The sequence below is a fragment of the Anastrepha ludens genome, chromosome 6 (genome assembly GCF_028408465.1).
Source record: "Anastrepha ludens isolate Willacy chromosome 6, idAnaLude1.1, whole genome shotgun sequence".
NCBI lineage: Eukaryota > Metazoa > Arthropoda > Insecta > Diptera > Tephritidae > Anastrepha > Anastrepha ludens.
In genome coordinates, this window is record NC_071502.1 from 77,670,261 (window position 1) to 77,689,065 (window position 18,805).

Genomic DNA, 18,805 nt, shown 5'->3' on the forward strand with positions numbered 1-18,805 from the left:
AACGCGACCACGAACAATTCAGCCAGTAACAAGTTTTGCAGCAGCAGCTCCATAAAGTGTGATCGGGTAACACACGCTGTTTTTTTTTCAGTTTATTTATTTTGTATTCACAAAATTTATTGCGCTTAGGTTCAACTACATATTTGAAATTCGTATGGTATTCTTGTTTTTGGTTTGAGTGTATCTTTTATTGTATTAATTATTGGGTATAATCCCTAACTATTAAAACTTAGCCAGAAATTGTAGTTCTTGTTCCAAAAAAAATATTCAAACTGCCTAAAGATCAACTGCAGCTTTTACAAAAACAAAAAGTAGAGAAATATGCAAATGTACGCATATGAAAACATAAATATTATGTGTATTTACAGGGAGGCCTATCTAGCGTTATAAAGCTTTCAATTTTTTTACTTTGGTGGCTACAATAACGTCCATACTGTGTCGGAAATCAGTTTATGGCTAGACATTTTAAAGTAGACTTTTCGTCACAACAAAGTAGAGAAAAATAAAGCTTGATATTGGAAACCGAGTAATCAACTGAAACAGGAAAGTTAATTAGCCGCCTAGAAACTGTGATTTGGTTTAGATTATTTTGTGTGGGACATTGTAAAGGAAAAATGTTACTCTAACTATCCAAGGACACAAACATGAAATCCAATTTTCCATTGGCGGAATAAGCGCCAAAACTCGTGACCAGGTCGCTAGAATGGGTTACAGTAGAAATCATTTGAAAAGCTTGTGTTTCATACTTAGTAGCAAAATCTTATCAATAAAAAAAAACAAATGAAAAATATTTATATGCCTTCTTTATAGCCGATTTAAATCAAATCCCAAATGTTAGAAGGACAAAACAGTAACCATAGTCGAATTTATTTGTGATAGTTGAGTCCTCTCTCGACGAACAAAACTAACACTCTACAAGGCTCTCATCATGCCCGTCCTAACGTATGGCGCAGAAGCTTGGACGATGACAACATGCGATGAAGCGACGCTTGGAGTGTTTGAGAGAAAGATTCTGCGCAAGATTTTTGTACCTTTGCACGTTGGCAGCGGCGAATATCGCAGGCGATGGAACGATGAGCTGTATGAGCTTTACGACGACATAGACATAGCGCAGCGAATAAAGATCCAGTGGCTACGTTGGCTGGGTCATGTTGTCCGAATGGATACAAACGCTCCGGCTCTGAAAGTATTCGATGCGGTACCAGCTGGTGGTAGCAGAGGAAGAGGAAGACCTCCTCTGCGTTGGAAAGATCAGGTGGAGAAGGACTTGGCTTCACTTGGTGTGTCCAACTGGCGCCGGTTAGCACGAGAAAGAAACGACTGGCGCGCTTTGTTAAACTCGGCCAAAATCGCGTAAGCGGTTATAGCGCCAATTAAGAAGAAGAAGAAGTTGACATATTCCAAGCCCATTGTGATAGAAAAAAATAGAATAGAAGCGATAGACTTTTTTTCTAATAGCTGACGGTTCTCGGTAGTCAATGGCAAACCTTTGAACGTATTTTTACCATGAAAAATCTCTTCATAAAAACCATTTGCCATTCGTTGGGACTCAATTTTGTGGGACAGCATCAAAGTGCACATCGACCTAAAACAGGATACGGGCGCCAATTATATATTAATATACTTTATAAAGAAACTTAGAAACAATTTCAATAGTTGTCTTCTTGAGGTACATTTTGGTCTGCGTTAACTAAATGTCACGGAACGATCTGGGCCCTTTTTTATGGTATTGGTTAAACTTATCAGAAACAGGAGAAAAATAATCTAAATCAGCAGAAAAATAAAAAGTTGGAGTTTCTTGTATTTGAAAGTTTTCTTTTTGCAGTAGGCGTGATTCAGGTACCAATCACCAGCGTTCGCGGTGCCAATAGCATTTTTAAACATTTGGACGACAATTAGCCCCATGATTTGTTGTTTTGCCTTCATAATTGTTACCGCCAGCCTGTAAGTAATGTAGTAATTTTTAAGCAAATTTCAATTCATGTTGACTTCAGGTGACGAAGAAAAGCAGGATGAGTTTGACGATTTTTTAAATTGTGCATTCTTTCATTAATTGGCAATCGGTGAATTATTCATATTGCATTACTAAAATGGGCGAACTCTCTAATAAAAAATAATATCAGCTGCACCGCAATATACATCGTAGTTTACCATTAGTTTAGTTTTACTCTTCAAATAACTTACTGACTATTTAATTCTTATTTTGAATTTATTTGGGCGGCAAAGGGGAAAAAAGTTGTAAATAGAAACAAAGGCTTCAATATCTCATTAAAATAACGAATTCATTACAAATGATGGAATCCGCATAAAATTGAAAACAAATACGTGTTTTGTTTTTGATTTTTGGGTCTATTATGTCAAAATCAGCTGGTTGTTTTTATATTTCTTTGACCAAACCAATTATATATTAGCAAAGTAAATAGGAAAGTAACAAGCGAATGTAAATAAAATACATCGTTTTGACGTTATTCATATCTAGGGCAAAAAAATCAGCCGAGCTATTGCCACCAGCTTTATAGGTAGATGCGCATTGGTTTGTCTCATTTTATTTTATCGTATGAAGCAGCAACAAAAATTACAGATTAGAATATTGCGCTCATCAGATAGGTGTGATGTCTCACTGCTGCAGCTGCGTGAGAGAAATGTGAAAACGCGAATAAGAATTAAACAAGAAGAAGAAATTACACAAGCACCACTCGAATAAATTGCGCAAGTTGTGACGTCACACACACAGCGGTACTGTCAGCGGAGAGCGGAATAGCGATATGACATTGCGCCACTATTTTACGAGTATTCTGTACACTGTAAAACAGTAAGAGAGCGCAAAGAACTCCCAATTTTACACCAATTCCAATTTCGGAAAATAAACTACAAACGAATCCATTGGTATGCTGAGTTTATTTACTAAAATGGAATAACAAATGAAAAAAATAATGACTGAACTTTTGTTTTCAAAAATTAATCAGCTGAACATCGACTATATTTGGTTCCAACAATGCGATGAGACTTGCCATACAGCGTACTTAACAATCGTTTTATTGGGCTGATAAATGGACTTATAACCGCGGCGGACATATGTATTCCGGATATAGAAAAGGAAATGCCATGAAATTATCTACCAGATTATAATAAAAAAACTCTTTCCAACAATATTTCTGTTTTGTATTATGATTTTAAGTTCTCAAGCTCTTAAAAACACCCGACACCATCATAAACCAGAATAAGATGAGTATTTTATTATTATTATTATTGATTGACTGTTTGTGCACTGCGACCTGAATAGATTTATTGTGCAGCCATGTAGCCTAGTCGAACCGTTTTAGGCTATTAATAAATCCTAAAACTGCTGTAGGCTTAATTTCTACCAGTAGGTTTGGATCTATAGCCCCATTTCCAAGGTAATTTAGTCTGCGTCGTGCCACTGCTGGGCAGTCCCATAGAACGTGTGCCACTTTGCAGAGTCTACAGGAATCGTTTTCTATCACACCCATCTTTTTTATGTGATAATTAAGTTTACAGTGTCCTGTTAGTAGTTCAGTGTAAAGTTTTATCTGCCTTTATCCGTTCTGGATCTATGAGTCTTTTCGATTATCGCATGCCTGATTGGGCTCTCCAGTAATCGATTAGGCCTCGTTGTTCCTGCTCACACAGAAAGGCACTTTTGAAACTGTTTTTTAGCCCGCAGAAAAGTTCAGGACCTATGAAGGGAGTTTTTGCCCCCTTTTTCGTTCAGTGTCCGCAATTTCATTCCCTTCGTGCCCCCCATACCCCGGAACCCATATCAAGGTAACAAAGTTTCTTAATGCTAGGGCGTTGAGGATTTTAAAACATTCCCAGACCAACCTTGATTGGTATGAGAAGCTATCCAGCGATTTTAGAGCTGCTTGACTATCAGCGAGAATGTTAATATTAGCACCACGCGTGCCTCTCTGTAGACATTCTCTGGCACACAGCTTTAAGGCGTGGACTTCCGCCTGGAAAATAGAAGTGGGTTTTCCCATTGCAATTGCTTTTTTGAAATGTGGTCCGACAACTCCAGCCCCGGCACCACCGTCTTCCATTTTAGACCTATCAGTAAAACACACCTGTGCGCCCTGTTTTAAGAATATTTCATTATTTCTCCATGCTGAGCGGTCACTAATGACCACTTTGAATTTCTTGGAGAATTCTAGTTTCCTTTCCATCTTGACGTGATCTGTCAGGTACGGAGAGTTCAGGATTGAACCCAGAATCCTTACATGTCCTGTAAGATTGCCTTCTTTGGGATGGAATAGATTGAGAAGCCTTAGAGTTGCACTGATTGGCAGCTACAAGAGATAGTGAAATGAGTTCAGTGGCCATTCCTAAAGCCGCTGTGGGGCATGCTCGCATTGCTAGCGGTGATAAAACGCCTCCTTGGGGGCATCCTTTGGTTGACTTCACACATAATCTTTTTGGCCCAGTTTCAAATATTGTCGTTCTATTCCTCAGCATATTGAGAACCCACGTTATGATTAGTCTATCTATTTCCTTCTTAACCATACCTTCCTCAATAGAGCTGAAAGAAGTATTGTCGAACGCTCCGTAATGTCAACTCATGTACAGAGGGCGATCTCCGGCCCTCCGTAGCCGGATGGGTGGGTGCGTGACTACCATTCGGAATTCACAGAGAGAACGTAGGTTCGAATCTTGGTGAATCACCAAAATTAAGAAAAACATTTTCTAATAGCGGTCGCCCCTCGGCAGGCAATGGCAAACCTACGAGAGTATTTCTGCCATGAAAAAGCTCCTCATAAAATTATCATTTTTTTTTTTTAAACTATCAATATGATTTGTTTTTGAATCAAAGTTTGGTTTTGGTCACCCATGAGTGCCCCCATGGAAGGGCTAATTGAAACCGTAGGTTCGCCACACCTTGTACGAGGTTCGCTATTAGGCTTGACCCTAGCCCGTCAAGCAAGCTCACCGGCATAGCTGTTCCACCGTGAGTTTAGGGTTTTTTTTTAAGAAGCAGTGATTTTGACTCCGCCCCCCGCTCTCAAGACTGTGCCTTGAAAATGAGAGGCGGAGGTAAAATCTACCCCAAGGAGTTTCTTCTCCCCCGCCCGGTTATCGGCAACCCAAAACCAGCAGAGACATGACCGTACTGATAAGGGGTTATTGGTCCTACTAATAACTACCCTGAAGGGCTGACCAATTAGCTGGTGTCGCGAAGGTCTTCTGTTTTAATTTTTTAACGACCTTGTCTGGTCGACTTGTGGGCCAGCGAGAGGTATTTCATTTCCCTCTACCCACCTAGCTATACCATAGAGGGATTCCCTATCCGCCGCCTGCGGGCGGGCCCTGTAGGGGTTACAAGTTCCCCACAAGGAGAACTCATATAATTTACTCATATAATTTTTACATCAAATTACAGTATTACTTATATTTTTACATACATATATTATCCCTTCTTCTTCTTCTTCATAGGGCATCAAACATACCTGGCGCCATCTTGTGCAATTTTTGGCAATGTACTCTCATTGGTTCCAGCTCTTTCTGATGCTTCCAGATTCCCTTTCAGCTGTTCCCCTCCAAGTTTCCCTTGGTCTACCAGGCATGCGACAATATTCGTGAGAGGATTCCACTCGAATGTCTATGCATGTATGTATGATGTAATTAGAGTGGGGAAGAAATAGTGCTACAACCAGAGCAATTACATAAAATATAATTCATATTGCCCTTGAACTTGAAATTGCATTTTTTGTTGTGATTATAAAGAGTTATCAATTTAGAGGTATCGGATATTAAGTTAAAATAAAACAATGAAAACTGAAATTCATGGGCAGTCTTTATTATTTTTGTGAAGAACCATTCATGACATTTATTTTTATTTCAAATCTTGGACGCAACTGCACCGTAATTCGGCTATCCGTAAACACCACTTTGGAATGACTCGCTGGAGGATTTCGGTCGATATCTCGTGAATAATTTTAGTAATGTTGGATTTCAATGCCTTAATGGAAGCAGGTTTACCTACAAAGCATTTATATTTTACATGCCTCCACAAATAAAAGTCCAAAGGTGTGAAGTCACACGATCTTGGTGGCCAATCCACTGGCCCGAGACGAGAGGTAAATTGCTCACCGATACCACGACGAAGTAAACTGATTGCTTCCAAGGCTGTATGATAAATAGTACCTTCTTGTTGAAACCAAATGTTGTGGTGATCACAGGCTTAAATTTTCGGCATCAAACTCACTGTTACATTGGCGACAGCCTGCCGTTGGAGAAATCTGGGGCGATGATTCCTCCAGCCAGTAGATTTAATCACTTAATTATCACTTAGAAAATAATATAATGTAGCATAATCTAAAGCAAAATTGAATGTTTATCTAGTATAGGTTAGAGAACAAAGAATTCCAATACTACTTTAAAATTATTTACTTATTGTTTAAATTTAACAGATTGTAATTTAAAAAGGGAAATAATATATTAAATAAAAAAAAAAACAAAGATTTCACAAGCTGAAAGCTTTTTGATAATCCGTTTACAGTTGATAAAATAAAAAGATGTAATCAATATAAAAATTTTAATGTAAGCAGTATTCAGTTTTAGTCAACGATTTCAGATTGGCGATTGAATAACACGTTCTCACTTAAAGAAAATGCGCTACTGACATTCTGTAACTTCTTTAACGCGATCCATTTCTATTTTCCCCATTTTTCCGTTAGCTCCATAATAACAGCAAAAATATGTGCATACGTATATATCTTTCTCCATTTATGTACAAACAAGTTTACTTAAATTCGCACAATATTAAAATGGTTCAAGAAACTGTTCTAATTCGGCAAGAACATCTGGCATTTTAACAATTATGCAAGAAATGAGCTTTGCATTTGTGACATTGAAAACCAAAATCTTAATAAATATTCAATCTGGCTAAATAAACAACATAGTTAATTTATTAAGTGCACAGAATCTGCCTAGCAGCTCTATTCTCGTTATAAAGTTCCACGTGTGCCAAAATTTCAAAATCATACGCGTATAGAAATAGAAATCTGCAGTCCTGTGAATGAATTTTTTTCAACAGCAGTTTTTTGTGTCTTTCAAAAAATGTCTTTCTAAAACAGTTGTCTCTATTATCACAGTCAGCAATTATTTATTTTTAATTAAGGTTTTCTTCTGTAATGCCAGTTTTAAATTTTTTTTGGTAGTGCGCACAAGTAGTTAAAAATTAGTTTTTTTATTAAATTTTTGTATGTGACCAAAAAAAATAATGGAAAATTCGATGCCAAACTAAGAGACATAGTGGCACTAGTTAAAGTGCACACGTTCAATGGTTCAATACGTGCAACGATGGACAAGCCTACGAGCCCAATGCCAATTCGTACTTGCACACACTTGCATGCACATACGTGGAAATGTGCTTGTACATACGAGTACGTGCTCAGAAGTGGTGTTTGTTTTCAATAGTATGTGAATATTTACAAGGTGGTTGACCAATTCCATAAATTAATTATCAATCCCCTTCACATACGCCGATACGAATTATCGTGGTTAGAGTGGCCATGCTTGCGGTAAAAACACAACTCATAAAGCCCTGTAGGAAATCCACTTGTATCGAATTATGGCATAAATATTCCGCTTTCCTTCTCTTTTCCATATAAGCACTTGGAGAATTGTACCAAATACAACCAAGACTTATAGCGTTTTCTTCTCCCAAAAATGTCACATTATTACACTTAGTCTTGCCATAAATTCTGTGACAAATTTTACTATGCGCACGGCGAGAACAAATCCGCAGCTACGAGTTATATGCTCCATTCGTCTTGTCCAATATTTGACTACTTTGCCAATAAATTTGAAAAATTAATAAATCTAAGTGAGCACAAAACCTAAGCAGATCTTTGCTTTTTAAGTAAATTTTCCACAATATGAAAGCGTTGATGTGGTGTTAAACGAGTCATGATGACTTGCCAAACCTTACTGATTTCTGTTCGGTTTCTCATTCTCAGCTGTCAACCTATAGTTATCGATATAGATAGTTCTCAAACAGGTAAAAAACACCCGATCAGTGCTTAGTATCGGCTAAGATCCTACCCATATGTTCTGCTATTGAGGTATAATCTGTATGAAAAAGCAGTGGGAACATCAACATTTTCTTTAAAATTTGAACAGTAGTGGGAAATAATTGATAACGCAGGGCCATGGTAACGTTTCATAGCTTTATAACAAAATAATATTACTTGAATTAGTTCAGTGATTTTTAATTTGATGCAGTTTAAAAATAAATTTTATGATTTTTTTACATATTTTGACTCATAGGCTCACCTATTTTGTAAGTTGTGCTAATCATGTCAAAAAATATCCTCCATTAGAGATTAGCTTCAAAATACAAACGTCCCTGTGTAAATTGGGGTACTATGCTTATACAGGGTGAACGATACGAAGTGTTACCTGTTCAAAACACCATAACTTTTTTGTGTGAAATTAGTTTCTATTGATTTCAAAGACAAAATTGTTCAAAAATTATTACAATTTTAAAATATAATATATTCACTTTAGCTCGGTATGACCACCTTTTGCCCTGACTCTAGCCTTCAAACGGTCAAAAAATGAGTTGCATGCTGCACGAATGTGATCTTGAGGTATTTTGGCCCATTCTCGTATAATCGCTTTTTTCAGCGCATTCATATTGTCATATTTTTTAGTCCTCACCTTGCTCTCCAAAATGGACCAGATGGAATAGTCCATCGGATTTGCATCTGGCGAATTCGAAAGCCATTGTGTGGACGAAATGAAGTGTGGAACATGATTTTTTAACCATTCTCGGTTCACATGAGCTTTAAGAGTCGGTGCCGATTCCCCTTGGAAAGTCCATGGTTCACGACCGAAATGTTTGCCTGTCCACGGCTCTAAAGCAGCTTCTAAAACATTTTCCCGATAATAAGTCGCATTCACTTTGACACCAGGCTCGATAAAACCAAACCATTACTTGCGATGGGAAATTGCTTCGAGTGGCCATACGTAGGCTCAAATTCTCGTATGAGCGTTCGGTCAAGTAAACACGATCGTTTTGAGTGTTTATGACTGCTCAATTGGGAAATTTTTTTCATCAGAAAACACAATGTTAGGAAATTCGCCACGTTCGTGCAAGCGCAACAACTCCTTTGCTCTTTCGCAGCGAACTTTTTTTGGTGGGGTGAAAGATCGTGCACTTTTTGGGACTTGTAAGCCTTGACCTTGAGCTCATTTTTCAATATGCGTTGAATGCTGCCTTGCGATATTTTCAGTTTTTTGGCCATTTTTCTTCCACTTCGACGTGGATTTCGTTCAAGTCGAGTCTTCACTTTCCGAACCATTTCTGGCGTTGTTGCACAATTTTTTGCTTTTAACTTTTTTGTTTTGTTTTTGCTGTGACAATTTGACAACAAAATTAGCACTGGCATATCTATTGAAGCACCAGAACTGTACTAAAACTGAACCAGAAAAACGGTTTCACTAGCTCAGATTTTCCCAGCTGGGCAGGCTAGTGTAAAAATGCATACATATGTACATATATGCTTGCGTTGATATGTTGCTGAAATCTCTGATACTTCATAGTTGATACTTTACCAAAACAATGTTTTTAAAAAAGGCTAGACGGCATAAATTAAATCTTTTGAATACAAACATTTTAAGTTAAGTTTTGTTGACTTTAAACTACTTTTATATTAATTAATGAATTCTTCGAGACGTACGTAAAGGTTTAAATCAGAGATTTCTTAACGAAAATTTGTATCCCATAAGAGCTTGTATTAAATTGTCTCCAACTATTGGCCTAGATATTTTTTCTAACTTTATAAATATTATATTAAGTGTACCTAATTGTAAGTGAAGTGAGTGAAACCATTCCAACAGATTTTTTTCGACAAAGCAACTCAACAGAATATTTGTAGTAAGCATTTAAGACGAATTTGGTCATGCCGATTCAACTTGATTGGGCACAACAACTTGAATTGTAACCACTTTGGAATTCTAATACATACATATTTCGAAATCTTCAAAAAATTCTTTAGTTAAAGCTGGCGATCTTTATTCGGTCTCAAGGCTTGCTGTTTTAATTTGCGCTTGTTTTCGTTATTTTATGTACAAACATAGGAGAGCATACATATGTGATCATATTTGGATATAAAAAATTCTTCGCATCCACTTCTAGCTAAAAGTAGAACAGATGAGATATTAGGGACGGGTTGGTAGAGTAAGAGCCACTACCTCAGATTACATTTGTATTTTTTAAGGAAATAATGGTTATATCTCTCTATCCCGTTGTTATAGAGTAATTAAATTTTAACAGAGTATTGCCACAAGTTTGTATTTATTATAAAAGAGACATAAATACTACATCTTGGGTATCAAGGTAAATATTTGTAAGAAACATATTTTCCAAAAATAATTTTTTTCATAGTTTTGCCACCTGAATTTTATTACAAAAATAGGAACTCGTCACGAATTCCACTTAAATATTAAAACATAGGTATCAAATGAAAGTTATTTGAACAAGCATATTTTTGACCTAGATACCTTGTGGACAACCAAACAATTACTAGGGAGATCCTGGGGCCTCAGCCCTAGTATGACCCTCTGGATATACACCCAAATGGTTAGACCAATCATACTGTATGGGGCACTAGTATGGTGGAGCAAATCTATCCAACAAACAGCGATAACCAAACGGTGAAAAGTACAAAGACTTGCTTGCCTATGCATCACAGGGGCTATGAGAACTACCCCAACAGCTGGCATGGAAGCTCTCCTTAATCTCCCACCACTTCATATAGCAATCCAAGAGGAAGCAGCTACGCAAGCACTCATGCTACACATGAAAGTAAATTTCAAATTGGGCAACCTCACCGGTCACCTATTGTAAATATCCTAAATAAAATCAAAAACACCATAAGCATGGCTCAAGTTTCAGACCACATTGACCCAACCCTCTGTTTCACAAAAGGATACACAGTTACCTTTCCTGAGAGGATCGAGTGGAAAACAAACCCGAAATGGATGAATGATGATTCACAAAAATGGTACACTGATGGATCAAAAACACCTTATGGTGTAGGAGCAGGAGTAGTGGGGCCCAGAATCCACAAATCATACACTCTCACCAGGGACACCACTATCTTCCAAGCGGAACTATACGCAATAATGGAAGCAGCAAACATCATGCAACGTAGAAACCACAAGAGAGTAAAGATCAAAATACTCTCGGACAGCCAATCAGTTCTAAAAGCTTTAGATAGCTATACTTACAACTCAAAAACCCTCTTAGAATGCCACAAGGCACTCAATAACCTGGCATCCAAAAACAATGTTTCATTAATTTGGGTACCGGGACATGAGGGATATGACGGCAACGAAAAGGCAGACTTTCAAGCCAAAAAAGGGGCAGATTAAAACTTCATCGGACCTAGTCCTATGTTCGGATTCAACAAAAACAACCTGAAACAAAAAGTAAAATACTGGACCAAAACTGTATTAAATCAACATTGGAACAACGTAGAGGGTCTTAGACACTTCAAAAAGTTCTTGAGTTTCAACGCTAAAAGAGCTAACATGGCCCTCACGTTAAACAAAAAGAGCATTCGCACTCTCACAGGCGCCCTCACGGGTCACTTCACCTGCAACAAACACTTACAGAAATTAGGCATAACTAACACCAGCACCTGCAGATTTTGCTGCGAAGATAAAGAGTCTATAGAACATCTCATTATCGAATGTCCGGGGCTGACGCATAGAAGGAAAAGGTTTTTAAACAAGTTCATGCTTACAGATGAAGACCTTCAATCACTCCCTCAGAAGGAGCTGGTACAATTCATAAGCATACTTAACAGTCAATAGACAGCATAGGGTGCACAATATGGTCGCAGTGCTAAAGGGCCATACCTTAACCCTTTACAACCATTAACCATAACCATTAACAACTTTTGAAACATTTTATTTGAATACTAGTACGAGAAAACGGAAATTTTGTAATAATTAAAAATATATATGAAGTAAAGTCACAATGTAGGCAGCTCATGAATTATGGCTTAGAAAGTTTGAAATAAAAAGTACTTTTCCAGTAGCGCTGCCACCTACTTTTTAATTTAAAAAGGCGCAATATTAATCACTCTATTGGAAGAATTATAATTCTTGCAAATGACGTCTTACGTCAATCGTATTTGACAGTTGTGAACTACACATTATGCAAATACACAAGAAATGGAGTGCGTAATGGTCAAAACAAAGATTTCCATCACTCAAAATCATTTTTTTTATTTAGTAAAAAAAAATTATTCAAAGAAAAAATAAAAATTGGATGACCGTGTATAAAGCATGTGCATCTATTTTGAAGCCGCATTAGACGAAAACCACTATCGATTTAGTAATTTATTTCATCATTTCGCCTGCGCAAATTAATATGTATCTATGCATGTAAATATGCAAACTTTTCTAAAATGCATTGAACAAAAGTTGAAGTTATTCGGATAAATCGCTTGTGCAACTACTACATACAAGCATTAATATAAAAATGCACTACAATCATACAATTATAAAAAATATTGAAATTTTTTAATGTGACTGATTTTCTCTAAAAACAAAAATTGTGCCTTTCTGTTTCAAACATTTAAGTTGGCAAGCGTTTTATACGATAGCGAAGCCACGGGCGCCAGATAGTGCATATACACTAATACACCTATACACTAATACAAATAAACTGAAATGCTGATGTTGCATATTTTTGATGCACAATTTATTACTTTAGCAACACTTTCAGGTGCGATTTTAGTGAAATTAACTATGAACAAAGCTTGGTATCAATGTTGCAATAACCATTTCGATTCACGTAATGGTTGAATTTGTTTAATTTTTAAAATATAGGCTTGTATTTTTCTTTTATTTCCAAAAAGTGACTAAAAAGTGAGCAGTTCGGTCGTTGTAAGCGCGTGGTTAACACCAATAATTCACCATAAAAAATTCACTGTAAAAAGCTAACTTTTATCTACTGCTTTCCTTAAGCAACGCAATTACTTATACAATGGCAGCTTCATCTTGCGGAATTCATTACAATCGATTTCTGCCACCAATAAGTTTGCAATAAAAAGTAGGTACCTAAGTTACTGATAACAAAATTAACGTTACCGGCGCTTAACATATTCATTGCCAAAGAGGTACAGGCTCTTGGACAATAAAAACAAGTAAAAAACTTATACCCACGAATAATGCAGCCATCAAATCATTTTTCTTTGTCTCTTGTCGTTATCGTATTGCAAAAGACAATACTACATATCGTACCTTTTTCGACAAAATAACTACCTAAACGCGGCATAATGCAATAATATTCTTTAATTAGTTCATTGACAGAATAAAAAAAGCAAACTAAAATTACCTTGACTGGTGGTGCTCGCCTGTTTTTAAAAGATATCGAAGACAAATTCACTACCACTCCTATAGCAAAGGTCTAAAGCCCAAGAAGAATTGTTGTATTAAAGTAACAACAAATTTAAAATAAAATTCGACTTTATTTCATTTACTTAGCTTCTCAGCTTCTCCAATTTGTAGTGCACTTGCCAATCTTGCCCTAGAAATGTAGGGCTTTGCAGTCGTTTGCCGTATTTTTTAACAGATGTACATGCTGAGGTTTCTTACTATTGCATGCGAAAAGCGATAGCTATTGGAAAATAAGTTTTCTATACTTTTGGTATTTTATTTTGGCTACAATCAAGCTACGCGGTTTCACAGTCACATTATAGTCACCCGCAGCTACAGCGGCCGCATTAAAAATTAATATTTTGCTTTCTGTTTCATAATTATTATAGCCATGCGCACTAGTTCATTAGGGTACCTGTATTATTACAGTTTTTAAACTCCTGACTTGGCCTGCTTAGTAATGCTCCATATAATGCAATAACTCCAGTAAAATAGGCGTGCAGAGTAAATCAATTTAAAATTTTACCGCGCTTACCCAGTTGGATACAATTATAAAACAAATTAATTTACTTTATTATAGTTTTAGTGAAATTATGAAATTCAGCAGATGCATACATCACCATTTAATGTCTTTCCTTAGAAATCGACAATATTTAAAAACATTCAACATTGTGTAATAATAATGACGCAGTTTCAATTGCACTTACTCCACTTAATGTCTTGCATCATTCGCTTAATACTTTGTTGCACCCAAGCACTAATGCTTCTAGGAATGTGATAATACTTGCACATATTTTTGCGTATTCATTCAAATTTCATATAAAATTATTTTAGTAAACGCATTTATCGTGCTTGTGAGGAAAACATTCCAGTATTCATTTATTGGCTTTCCGCAGCAAATCTTTCCTCTAAAATTATATTTAAGTTTAATTTTTTTACGATTTCCGTTTCACAATTTAGGCCATGTTATATAAGTCAGTCACCGTAGTGACGCTACTTTCAAAATGAATTGATGATTCAGCATGCCGACACTCAGGGGAAAGTTATAAAATCAAGCATAAATCGTCATGATTTCCAGGTAAGATGGACAACTCTAATCCAAGTATGGACACTATGGATTTTATTGGGTACGGAAATAAATAATATACCGGAGATTTGAAGGTGTACAAGTCTCGGTCTTGATCGCAATAGTTGACATTCGTTTGAAGCGTAAAGATCCTTTTTTATCTGACGTCAAAAATGTCTACGTTCGTCACGGAAAAACAGCATTTGTGGGAAGTCATGCTTTATTATTACCTTTTAAAGAAAAATGCAGCTTAAACGTGTCGTATGTTGATCAATATTTACGGTAATCACGCTCCATTAAATACATACCACTTGTAAAGAATGGTTTCGACGCTTCCAAAGTGGCAATTTCGACGTGAGTGATAAAGATCACGAAGGAGCACCGAAAAAATTCGAAGATACTCAACTACAACAATTATTGGATGAATACGCATATCGAACCCTTGATGATTTGTCTAAAGAGTTGGATGTTGACAGATCAGTCGTCGGTAAACGTTTGCACGCGATGGGAATGGTCCAAAGAGCAGGTAACTGGGTGCCACATCAATTGAAGGAGAGGGATAATGGGAGAGGTTTTTTGACGTGCTGAAAAGAAAAGGTTTTCTGCATTGCACCGTCACTGGCGATGAAAAGTGGATCTATTATGATAACTCTAAGTGTCGAAAATGTTGGAGCCTGCCAGGTGAACCAGGTCCATCGGCAGCGAAACAAAATATTCATACTTCAAAGGTTATGTTGTGCATCCGGTGGGATCAGAAGGCTGTCTGCTATTATGAACCTCTTAAGCCATCTAACACCATCACTGGCGATCGTTAACGACTGCAGCTAGTGCGTTTGAATCGCGCTCTCTAAAAAAAGCGATCACTTCTTACGAGAGTATCGCAAACTGAATTGATCAAGTCATAAGAAATCGAATTTTTCCCTAGAGGAAACCGTATGCTGCCTGAAAGATGGAGTACAGTTGTAGCTTCCACTGGCACATACTTCACATAATTACATGAATTATTTAATTAGTAACTTTGGCTAAGAAAAGAGGTTGTTCATGTTAAAATTAATTCATAATTCATAATTGTTCGTTTTTAATTCAAAATGACATACATCTTGAGTTATTATTAGTATTTTCGTTTATTGAGTCCATAATTTTATAAAATCTTACTGACTAAATTCATAATATTTAATTTAACTAGGTATGCCAGACTATTTATTTATTCATTTGATAATCTAAAAATATAGGTAGTATTTCTTACATATTATGAAAAAGAGAAAATAAATTAAGCTTATAAATTACTTTTTTTTTAATGCAGATAATGCAATATTTCTAAAGTTTACAAAGAAATCCTTTTAGAGAATACTTAGAAACTAGTTAAACAATTCATTTAGTAAAAGTTTGAAGCAGTACTTTGTGTAAGAAAAATCTTGGCCAACATGATTTGAAAACATATTAAATTATTTCAAGGTTCTACAAATCGGAGCGTTAGAAGCATAATTAGTGCTAACCATCCCAACCCACAAATTATAATGATTTCATAAGCTTTGCTGAGGAATATTGAAATTAATTTGGTCGAGTAGCGAGGGGGAGTCAATCGCACAACTCATAAAATCGAAAATGAAAGTAAGAAAGAGATAGTCCTTCTAATATCTAGAGTTTTTAGGTTAATAATCAAGCACAGACTTTTATAGGAAGGAATAGGATCAGTGAAATACAAAGAACGCAAAGCATAACGGGCAAAGACTTTCTGACACATTCTAGCCTACTAATATGACAAGCATAATATGGTCTCCAAATAAAAACGGCTATTCCAACTTCGAAAGTACAAAAGCGATTTCAGAATGTATGGATCAACAAAGTCCGAACTAAAACGTCGAATAGAAGCAAGTAGGAATATGACTTTAAAATGGTGTAATTTACATAAAATGTCTTTGAAAAGAGAATTTAGTGTCAAGATCACGCCAATATCAATAATTTCACTTGGATTTTATAATCCAGAACTACCAATGCGGTAAGAAGTAGGTATAAGAGAACAAGATTTAGAATAAGAGATTTTATAATAAGAACACTTCCTTATTTTTAAATTGAACTCATTTTTTTAGAGATAGAAGAGTGGAAAGAAATCCTATGTCCCCCAATTTTGAAATTAAAATCGTGTGATTAACCTAATCAAATACTTTTGAAAAATCAGCGTACACAGTGTCTACTTGAAGATTTAGGCATCGACCCAAAACGAGATCTTGGAGAAAGCAAAATTTAAATCAAGGCTACTAAAATTCTATTGAATCATTGAATTTCCTCTCGAACCGGGTTAAAAAAATTAAAAATTAGCTTTAATTGACCTCGCCAGCCCAAGTATCTCCGGCTAATCAATGAGACCAGCAATATCATAAACAAACGAAACGATTGAAGCGATATTCTGGACTCAAGTGATTTCAGTAAACGATGGCAAAATATCAGGTAAATTAAGTGGTTTGAGAAAAAATTAATAAAACTCCGTTAGACTCTTTCAATTCGAGAGGAATAATTTGGATAGATCTAAAGATTTAGAAGCAGCGAAGGAAATCTAGATAAGAATGTACTCTCGGAAACTTATTAGCTGTCGTCAAGTACAGAAAGCTTGAACGTTCTTAACTTAACATAGAATCAGTATACCTATCGAACTCTCCACTTCCAAACAATATTGACCGACCTTAATTTAATATTATTTAAATTGAGGGTTGCATGATTTAGTGGGATCGTGCTGAATTTTACAATGTATTTTTCCTCTGTTTGTTTACAAGTCATTTGGTCTCGACGTGTCTCAGTATTTTCTACTATGGAAGAATCGAGTATCGGTAGTGATTGATTTTTTTTTTTGACGGTTTAAAACTAAAAAAAATTTATGAACGAATGTTAAAAGTGTACAAGGGCTTTTCGCCATCAATTAGCACAGTAGAAAGATGAGCTACTGAATTTATACGTGGTCGTACAAACATGACGTCGATCCACGTCAAGGACCTCCAAAAACAACAACACCAGTAATCATGGAAAAAATACCATATATCGTATTGGAAAATCGTCGAGTGGCTGAAAAACATTTATTAGAAGCCCTATGCATCTCATTATGCATTGTAAGCAATACTTTGACTGAAGTATTGGGCTGTGTGCACAATGGGTACCGCATTCGCTAACAAAGGAATAAAAACACATTCGAATGCGACTTTCTCAGCAACAATTAGTGCATTTTCGTGATGAAGTGGATTTTGTGCGTCGATTTATCACAATGTTTGAGTGTGGTGAGTAAAGAGTGGTATGAAACTGGTTCTTCGACTCCGAAATGTGTCCTGAAATCGCCCAAGAATGTGTTTTTTGAGATGCAAAAGGAATTTTGTTTGTGGATTACTTGCAAACTGGTAAAACAATAAACTCTGAATATTTTTGTAAACGTTTAGACCAGCTGAAGGAAAAAAGACCAGTTTGCCAAAGAAAAAAAAAAGTTTTCATCAGGAAAATGCACCGTCTCACAAGAGCATTTTGACTATGGCTGCGTGGAAAGAGTTTTTCATCAAATGATGAGGTCATAACAGCAGCTGTGGTAATGTATTTTGCAGGCCCTTCAGTTTCTCACTTCAGGGATAGAATTCATAAATTGGAATCACGTTGGAACAAGCGTATTGATGTTCAGGGAGACTGGACTGAATAATAAAGTGCATTTCAAACCATAAAAATGTATTTTTCTTATGGAACGGCAAGACTTATTGAATAACCTTAAAAATACTTCAATCGAAGGCTATTAAAAACTTTAAAAACCCGTTTAATACAAAAAATTACAGTTTCTACCAAACGCTCTATATTTTTTTGGAATTTTAATTAAAACAGCTTGAAATTACTTTCGAAATATGTTCAGGTGCAATGAAAATTGTTTAGATTTTTGAGTATCCAGTGCTTGTCATTTCACTACAAATATGCGCCGGGTATGCCCGAACTTAAAAACTCTTTAATTGTTTCATATTAACATTTGGTCCATTGGGCGAATGTGTAACTGTCAGAGAATTTCACTTAAAAACGTATACCATTAATTTTTAAAGACCGCAAAGACAGCTTATAATTGCCGAATTATTATCTAAATTATTACACCGATTTAAAATTTAACTTTTGCTCTCGTTTGGCACAAATACATATAGGTAGTATACCTCCGGCACACAAACTACACTCAAGCAATGTATTATATTTTTCAGGTTGTTTTAGTATATGTAGACTAGTGATGAAATTCGAGTGTACATACGTATATATTCGGCCGGGTCGATTTGTAGGGAGGCAAAAAAATCGCCCATTGCTCTGTGAAAATCATATTCT

At 36.1% G+C, this 18,805-nt stretch overlaps 1 protein-coding gene across 2 annotated transcripts in view; it reads right to left on the reverse strand.

The window, feature by feature from the left end:
• LOC128867782 (uncharacterized) overlaps positions 1-18,805 on the reverse strand; it is a 57,071-nt gene that overhangs the window by 19,321 nt on the left and 18,945 nt on the right. The window lies entirely within an intron of this gene.